This window comes from Nuphar pumila, chromosome 10 (assembly GCF_984573655.1).
Source record: "Nuphar pumila chromosome 10, dmNupPumi1.hap1.1, whole genome shotgun sequence".
Lineage (NCBI taxonomy): Eukaryota > Viridiplantae > Streptophyta > Magnoliopsida > Nymphaeales > Nymphaeaceae > Nuphar > Nuphar pumila.
The window spans coordinates 86621644-86630180 of record NC_143258.1 but is presented as its reverse complement, the minus strand read 5'-3'; positions in this window follow the sequence as shown (position 1 = coordinate 86630180).

Here is an 8537-nt window from a genome sequence, read left to right as displayed (position 1 = left end):
CACACACCTCTAACAAAGCCTAGACCATGCCCTTTCTAGTAGTTGTTCCTATTTCTATGTGTGTTGTTATCATAGGTATATTATTTATTTATTTATTTTAGTGTTAGTATATTATATCATTGTACGTGAATACTAACTAGTTTTCAGCATGTAATCACATGGACACAATACTAGTTTTATGAACAAACTATCATAAAGATATACTACAATTTACCATTCTACAACATTATAATACACATCCCAAGGTACAAGCATGTGCTTTCCAAAACAAACCCATGTTCTTAAAAATTTAAAACACTACCTCATTATCTCAATGGTGCACGTTCCTTTCCTTTTTCTAACAACATTTTACATGCATCAAATTATTTTCCTTGTTTCTACAACCAAGCACATTTATGGCATAAATCATATGATAAACTAACATTTCCATGAAATGGCAAAGTGTTAGGATAAACATGTAACATGTACCCTAATCCATATACATCTTTTCAAAAAGCCACAAAATTTGAAATATAGATTCCAAAGCATGCATTCACTCAATGTATTTATATGCATGAAATATTTGTGATACACATACTTTTAAAACACAAGGAATTATAACTCATTCACATGACAATATGTATTTATAACAAAGTCTTGTATTTTATTATCTATAGAGTCATTTGCAAATATACCATTACTTTAAAATGCCTTATCCCATACTAAGGCTCAACCATAGTCCTTCTGCAAGTTCTGATCTGAAAATGAGTAGACATTACAAAATATTATTTTGTGTCCCTGCTTTGTGTAAAATTGTAAACACCTTCCTTTGATACTATCTATTAGAGTCCTCTCTTGAAGAAAAATCCATAGGTCTAAAAATCATGTGAATCTGACGTTGGGGTAAAAAGTTATGCTCGTTTTACTGAAATATGCAAAACTAGGACACAAAGGTCATTTAACCTCTCAAGCGTGTCTGAATCTGGATAACAAAACTATAAAGGATCCATCAGGCCATCTAGGTTTGGTTCTTAATTTTTGGATCAGTTCAGACCCAAATCCACGTCCTTAATTTGGTCATATATACAATATATTTGTTACTCCTAACCAACTAAGCCATGTTGGTCTAATGGTTATGGACGGTTTCCTATGTATGAGAAGTTGAGGATTCGAATCTTAACCCCATCTTCTCGTACACTTTTTTTTATCAGACTTAGATACCCAGACAGAGTTGGTCTGGTCTTAGACCAACCTAACTCAGTCTGGTTCTCACCTTGACTGAGTCGGTCTGTGGTTCTCTTAAAAACCGAACCTGAGGGTATTTGATCATGCATATATTTCAGAGTTAATTAACATTAAAATATGCATGATTTCATGAGAAAAGGAATTAAAAACCCAATTTTATGCTAGTTTTTAGTAAATGAGTTAAAATGATTTCAAAATAGAAAATGTATGAAAAATAGCTTTATTTTTATATTTTTAGGCATATTTTATTTTTTGGCTTAAATGTAGTAGGTTAGTTTTTTAGAATATATTTAGTTTTAAAACATAAGTTGAAATGAGGTTTATTGTAAATATTTTTTTCTAAGTAGTAGTCTTTAGATTAGAGTAGTAGTTTAGTTTTGAGGTTTGTAGCAAATAAAGGTTTTAAAACAGTTTTTTTAAATTTTTGAAAAAATAAAACAAACTGGTTCAAACCGGTTTGCCCTCTTTAAAAATCAACAGAGGGGGAAATTTTCCCCCGTCTTCACCCATTTGCGCCTGAACCCTCTCCTCTTTCCCCTCTTTTCCCTCTCTTTCCTCTCTTCTCACCCTTCTCCACCATCGTCAGTTGTTCCTTGCCCTTCCTTCCCCTTCTCCCTCTTTCTCTGTTCAATCTCCAGCCGGTGGTGGTGGAAAACCTTCAGTCTGGCGACGACGTGAGCGGTGGAGTCCACTTCTCTTCTAATCCATCTGGTTACGGATAGCACATGATTGGAGCGGAAGCAATTACGTGACATGGAACGGTGCAAGAGTAGAAGCTTCTTTTTACTTTTTAGTTTAGAATTAGGAATTTGATTCTGGGTTTGTAAATATTGTTTTTTACACCCTCTGCGAAGGGTATTCATTTGTTGTAATAGTTAGTTGTTTTTACTTTTCTCGTACATTTTACATTTAATAATACGGCAATAAAGAATAGTTTAGATTTGTGTGTTTGAATACGACATATTCTCGTTCCCTGAGTTCGACCCGGTCTCATTCACTAGTGAGAACTGGTTTTTATTATTTGATGTCTGGTTTTCACATGTTTTACATATAAAAATCTTTTCAAAATTACAACGATTACAAAACAGACATCAGTGTAATAGTAGGTGTGTATACAAGCCCATGAAGCATGTTTGGTTTGACTTTTGGAGATGGTATTTTTAAAACATATTTTTGCAATAAAATCAAGGGAAAATCGTCAACCAAAGATATAAAAATCAGACTTTCCACAGAAGTGGCGAGTACGGGTCGAATCCACAGGGAACGGGATATTTCTGAACTAATTCTAAAATTACACTTTATTAATATAACAAGGTTTACAATCTATGTCAATATTACAATTTAGATCAATTTACAATATAAACTATGAAAATAAAACTATAATAGGAGGCTAAGTCTTCTGCAGGTCTCTAGGGGCATTTTTGTCTTTTCATAACAAGTGCAGTTGCACATCACAATTGAATTACATCTGTAAACCTGTTCTAACTTAACAACCTACATAATAAAAACACAAAGTCAGTAACTAAATCAAGAATTAACCTAAATTACATCTATAACTAATTCTAAACTGAGTCAGGAATTAAATTAACTTAAACAAATAAATAAAACTAAAATTACACTATCTAACTGAACTAATTAAGAACAACAACTCTAATTACTCTAAATACTGTTAATATACTAACTACAATGTTAGAAAACAGTAAAACTACACGAAATCAGACAAATAGTTAAAAGACTATTTTGTCCCTAAAGAAGGCAAATGTGGACTCAGACAGCTTTTCGCAAAACAACTGTTTGAGGGTTCAAACGAATTCCAAAATTCCTGAAATTACTTCTATTCTATAAAAGACAGATCCAAAAAACTGACACATTTTAAAGAAGTGAAAAATACATTCTGGATCTCCAGAACTAAGCGTTTCAAAATCAGGATAATCTGGGAAATCGCTGGACCCGAAATTTCAAAATCCGAAAAAGCTGTTTTCATAATACGCTTAAAAACAAGACCAAATCAACTCAGATCGAGCTGAAATTTGGTCTGCAGACAGTTAACATGCAGATAAAATGAATAAAAAAATAGTTTTTAGGAAATTCGAGAAAAATTCACATACGATGACGAGTGCACGATCGGGTAAAAATTAGGGTTTTGGTTCAGTGCACTATTCATCCCTTTGAGTCCACTAATGCATTTGCATGTTAAATCACATGAAATAACAGTCCTAAACTACACCTAATCTACTGCTAAACTACAGAAAATAATAACAATTAAATTAATTAATAAAATCTAAGGAATCAGTTAAACAATTTAAGATTAGTTCTAATCTACACCACTAGTTAAACCTAAACTAACCTAAAATCAGTACTACTCTAAATAAGATATCTAAAGGACTACAAACTCTAATTAAACCTAATGTATATTATCTAACATCCCTAACTAAATTAACTATCTACTCTAGTATTAATTCTAACCTAATAAAACAACCATTAACCTAATACTACAACTAGGGTTAGCCACTAACTACTCTAACTAACTATCTAAAATTAGTAGTACGGTTAGGATTAATTAATCTAACTAAAGTAACTAATGAATTAAGGGTTAATAGGACACGATTAATGTTAACTCGGATTTGCCTATGGTTAAGATACATTAACTAGGGTCGACTAAGGTTTAGCTAACTAGGGTTAAGTAAGGCTAGGGTTCCTATGGGTTGACAAAGGTCGGTTAGGGTTAAGAGGGTTTAACTAAGGTTAGGGTTAACTAACTAGGGTGGTTAAGGTTTAACTAAGGGTCGGTTGTGGTTAGTAGGTGTTGGTCAACTATGGCAAGTTAGTAACTAACTACTTAGGGTTAGTATTAACTACGACTAGAGTATGGTTAGTGTTAGATACCTAAGGTTAGGCTAGAATTAACTAACTACTAACTAAGGTTAAATAGAATAACTAGGGTTAACTAAAGTTAGGAACAAATTAATTATCTAAGGTTAGTTTAACTAGGGTTAACTAGTAATTAACTAAGGTTACGGTTAGAGTTAAATAAGGGTAACTAACTAAGGTTAGGTTGACTAGGGTTAAGCTAGGGGTACGGTTAGGGTTAAATACCTAACTATGGTTAGTTAGGGTGGCGGTTTAGGATAGAGAATTGGTTTACACGCCAACTTAAGGTCATTAATTAGGCTAATAACTAATTTGTATTTCCTAAAACACTAAAGTAAATCTAAATTAACTCCTAAATTAAATGTAAACTAAGATTAGCAACTACCTAAATAAGTATACACGATTTTATAAAACCTACCCTAAGGCACACCTTACTAAATTAATTACACCTAATTAATGCTAAGTCAATTGACTCAATTAGTAAATAGGGCAATAAAGGTATAAATCCACGATTTCGGTAGGGGCCAACCCCTCTCTCCTTCTTGCCTTAATTACACATTGGGAAAGCTCATCTTCAAAAACCGTCCAGCTATTATCTTACACGATTTTCCATATGTGCATTAAAAGCATTAAGTCCTTTTGAAATTCTTTCCTAAAACACAATATACGTTTTTGGGTAGGCTTTAAAGGCAAATGAACATATCAACTCTTGCCCCCAAAACGTGTAGACTCTTTAGAAAATCCTTTGGAAATCAAAAGGGTTTCCATTTTGGAAAAGGTAGCTCTCCTTAAATGCAATCCACGGATTTGAATGAGGATCATCTCTATTCTTAATTGCCTTAAGTGCACATATAAAAACTTGATCTTTCAAAAACCGTCCAACGAATGGACCATCCATTTTTCCTCTTTTTCATTAAAAACATTAATTCCTTTTTGAAAATCTTTCTTTAAAACACATTACACGATTTTGATTGGTCTTAAAAGAAGAGATAGCATTTAAATTTTCGCCAACATCGAGTAAACCATTTTGGAAACTCTTTTGAAAATCCAAGCATTAAATCCTCTTTTTGAAAATCTTTCCCAAAGCATCCCACACGATTTTTGGGGTTGGCTTTAAATGAGCATTTAGCATTTCAAATCTTGCCCCAAAACTCGTGTAGACACTTTTAGAAGGACCTTTGGAATTCCAAAGGTTTTCCAAAAATCGTGTAAACCTCTTTAAAGAGTCTTTGGAATTCCAAAGGGTTTCCACATTGGAAATGTAACTCATTTATAGCTGGGCTGGGAAATAGAAATTTCCTTAAATGCAATCCACGAAATTGGAGGGGGTGATCTTCTACCAAAAACGCCTCTCAACACAAAGACTTAAATGCCCTTTTGCCCAAAATCTACACTAATTAACTAACTAAGTCAATATAAAATTTAACCTAACTATTTTAATATCTATGCAAATGAGTCAAAGGGCAAGAACAAAAAGTAACGAATTGAACAAAATCTAATTTAAACATGGTATCTATCTAATTTAAACCTCTACACGAAAATGAAAAATACTAAGTTAACTAAACGAATTGGACAAAATTATCACATTGAATACTACCCATAAAGTTAAATTGCTAAAATAACTAAAACAAAAATCACAACTTGAATTATTCTAATTATTCTATAACTATCTTACTCATCAAATACATTAACAATGAATCTAAAAAGAGACTACCTACAGAAAATTAAATCAAATACGAATTGAACAAACACTATATGAAAGCTACAATAAACTAAAATCTAAAACATATGAAACGAATCACTCTAAGCAAGATCTACATTATACTATTTTAATTTTGAACGTTTAAAACTAAGACACACTAAAATTAAGCTACGCCTATGCTGGGAATTGAAATAACACAGAAAATGCTAAATTAACAACCTAAGATAATCGGCTAACCTAAATACAAAACAGAAATTCAGAAATGACAAAATATATTACATGATTAAGACTACCTATAAACGATAACTAAAACACATTACCAATTTATCAAAATACATTCTAACAGAAAATGCTACAGCTGATTGGACGATCTACCTAAAAACTAGAAAAACAATACTCGATAATTAGTTTTCTTAAGATCTAAAAACGCACAAAACAGAAAATGACATAACAACTTTTCCTAAAGCATTGTATTCAACCAAAATGAAATAGAAAGGATTGGGGCACGCTAAACATATGCAGACACACAGCAGAATATCATTTCAAAAAACACGCACACACCCACAAAAACACAAAACCTCCAATGTTGGATTAAAAACATGATTTTAATAACACCAAAACCTAAACACTCTACATGTTGGTTTATGCATGACACTTTCTACACTAAGGCTGACGAAAAATACAGAAAATGCAGCACATAACTCACGCACATGATTAGGTTTTAACTAGAAGAAGGGGATGAAAAGACCTACCTCCAGGGCGGTCCGACGACTGAGGGGGAGAAAAGAGCAAACTTTGCTCGATTCCATGCCATGAGGAACCTCAGTGATGCTGTCTAATCCTTTTGTTGTCTTCTTTGCAGGAATTCGCAGTTGATGTGCTTCGGGGTTCAGGGTCGGCCGATCATGGAGGAGCGGGACCTCCACCATGATAGGTACACTCCAGCTGCAGCTGCAAATAAACAAAGCAAAAGTTAGTTCCAGCAGGGTGAGAAGAAAGACAAGATATGAAAGAAGAGAATGGAGGAAGAAAACGGCATCTTCAAGGGTGTTGGCATGGCTTCCATGGCCAACCATGGATGAGGAAGAAGATGGATGGGAGGGGCGGCTTGGTGGAAGTGGAGTTGAGCAAGAATCGTGCCCCTAGGGCACGAAAATCAAAGCAAAGACAAGGCTGGAATGGGTGCCCCCCCTCTTTTGACGATTTTGGCTCTTTTGAGTTATTTTCATAAAAGTTGTTAAAAAGAAAAGATTTGCTGAGCGCCTCTTTCTACAGGGGGGTTTTAAAAAATGTTTTTACAAAACTTAAGTGGGCTAGATCTGGGTTAAATCCGTGTAATTTGGTCCAAATCCAGGATCCAAATGGGCGTCTGGATCCAAATCTCTCAAATCGGCTCCGATATTTGACCTGTTATACTGTAAATGCCTTAATTCCTTCAAATTAACACCAATTTTGATGAAATTCGAACCAGAGCTTCCCAACATCATTATGCATCTAAGTGTATGCTCTTAACCTATAGATGATGTATTTATGCAGTGAAAACATGTTAATAAAACGTATATTTTATGCATCATCAATGTTCATACCCAAAGATATAGTGCCAAATTTTCTCAGGTTACATGATCTACTAGTTTCACTAATTGAAGTCAATTCTTTGAGAATTGAGAAAGTAAAGCAATTTTGAGTGTTATTGTTTTCACTAAAGTGGAACAATAATGGTTCTTTTATTCTTGTCTTAGAAAAAGTGAATAATGAAGGGTCTCATGTTTACCTTTTCGATATGAATCTTGTATAGAGAGATTAATCTCTCATTCATACAGAGAATATAACAACCACTCAGAAGGCTATCTATAAGAAGTGAGAGTGTACAAATAGTCTTACCATGTTGCTTTTGCAATTATGGGTGGCTAAGAATATTAGAGGTGTCATATCTCAGTACAGAACAATGAAGAAATTTCTGATCATTAAGGCAAAAATTATTAATTTAAACAAGATTTTATCTTAGACCACATGGATAAGAAACTTCATTTTGGGTCTTGGTATTGTGAACTCTATTGAGAGGTCACTGAAGATCTTTTGTGATAATGAAGTTGTTTTTTACTTTGTTATTGAAGAAAAAATTGAGAATCATTTAGTAAGTATTGATACAATCGGTACGAAGAAAATGACTACAAATCTTTTTACTAAAGGGCTAATACGGAGATTATATTCTCAACATGTAATGAAGATGAGTCTATTTGATTCCTTATGATATATGACAATATAGTATGTCGCTATGTGATCCCATTTATGAAACTAAATTGATTTTTTATGATTTTTTGCATTGTTGATTCTGTACAGAGTGTCTCTTCTTTGTGAAGAGTGAATAATGGAATAACAATATTAAAAGGATCAATATAATGGGTCAGAGACCAATTCATTTATAAAGGTAATCTTAACATGTTAAACATTGAAAATGAATAATACTATAATACATACAAATATGATATCAAATATAGAGGTGTTCATCTCCATGACTCGTATGATTCATTCTTTTAATACAAGATAACATGCACACCCACATGAAAAATGAATTGAGATAAACCTCAATGAAGTATTTTTCTATGTCAATGCATTAAGTGAGAGAATGTTTGACCGAATCGGATTCAACCTGGATGTATTGACATGAGCATATCAAGAGGCATACATGGGAAGGACTCTTGGGTTTTGAGGGTTACAGGTCTGTTATGAAGCCTCACAA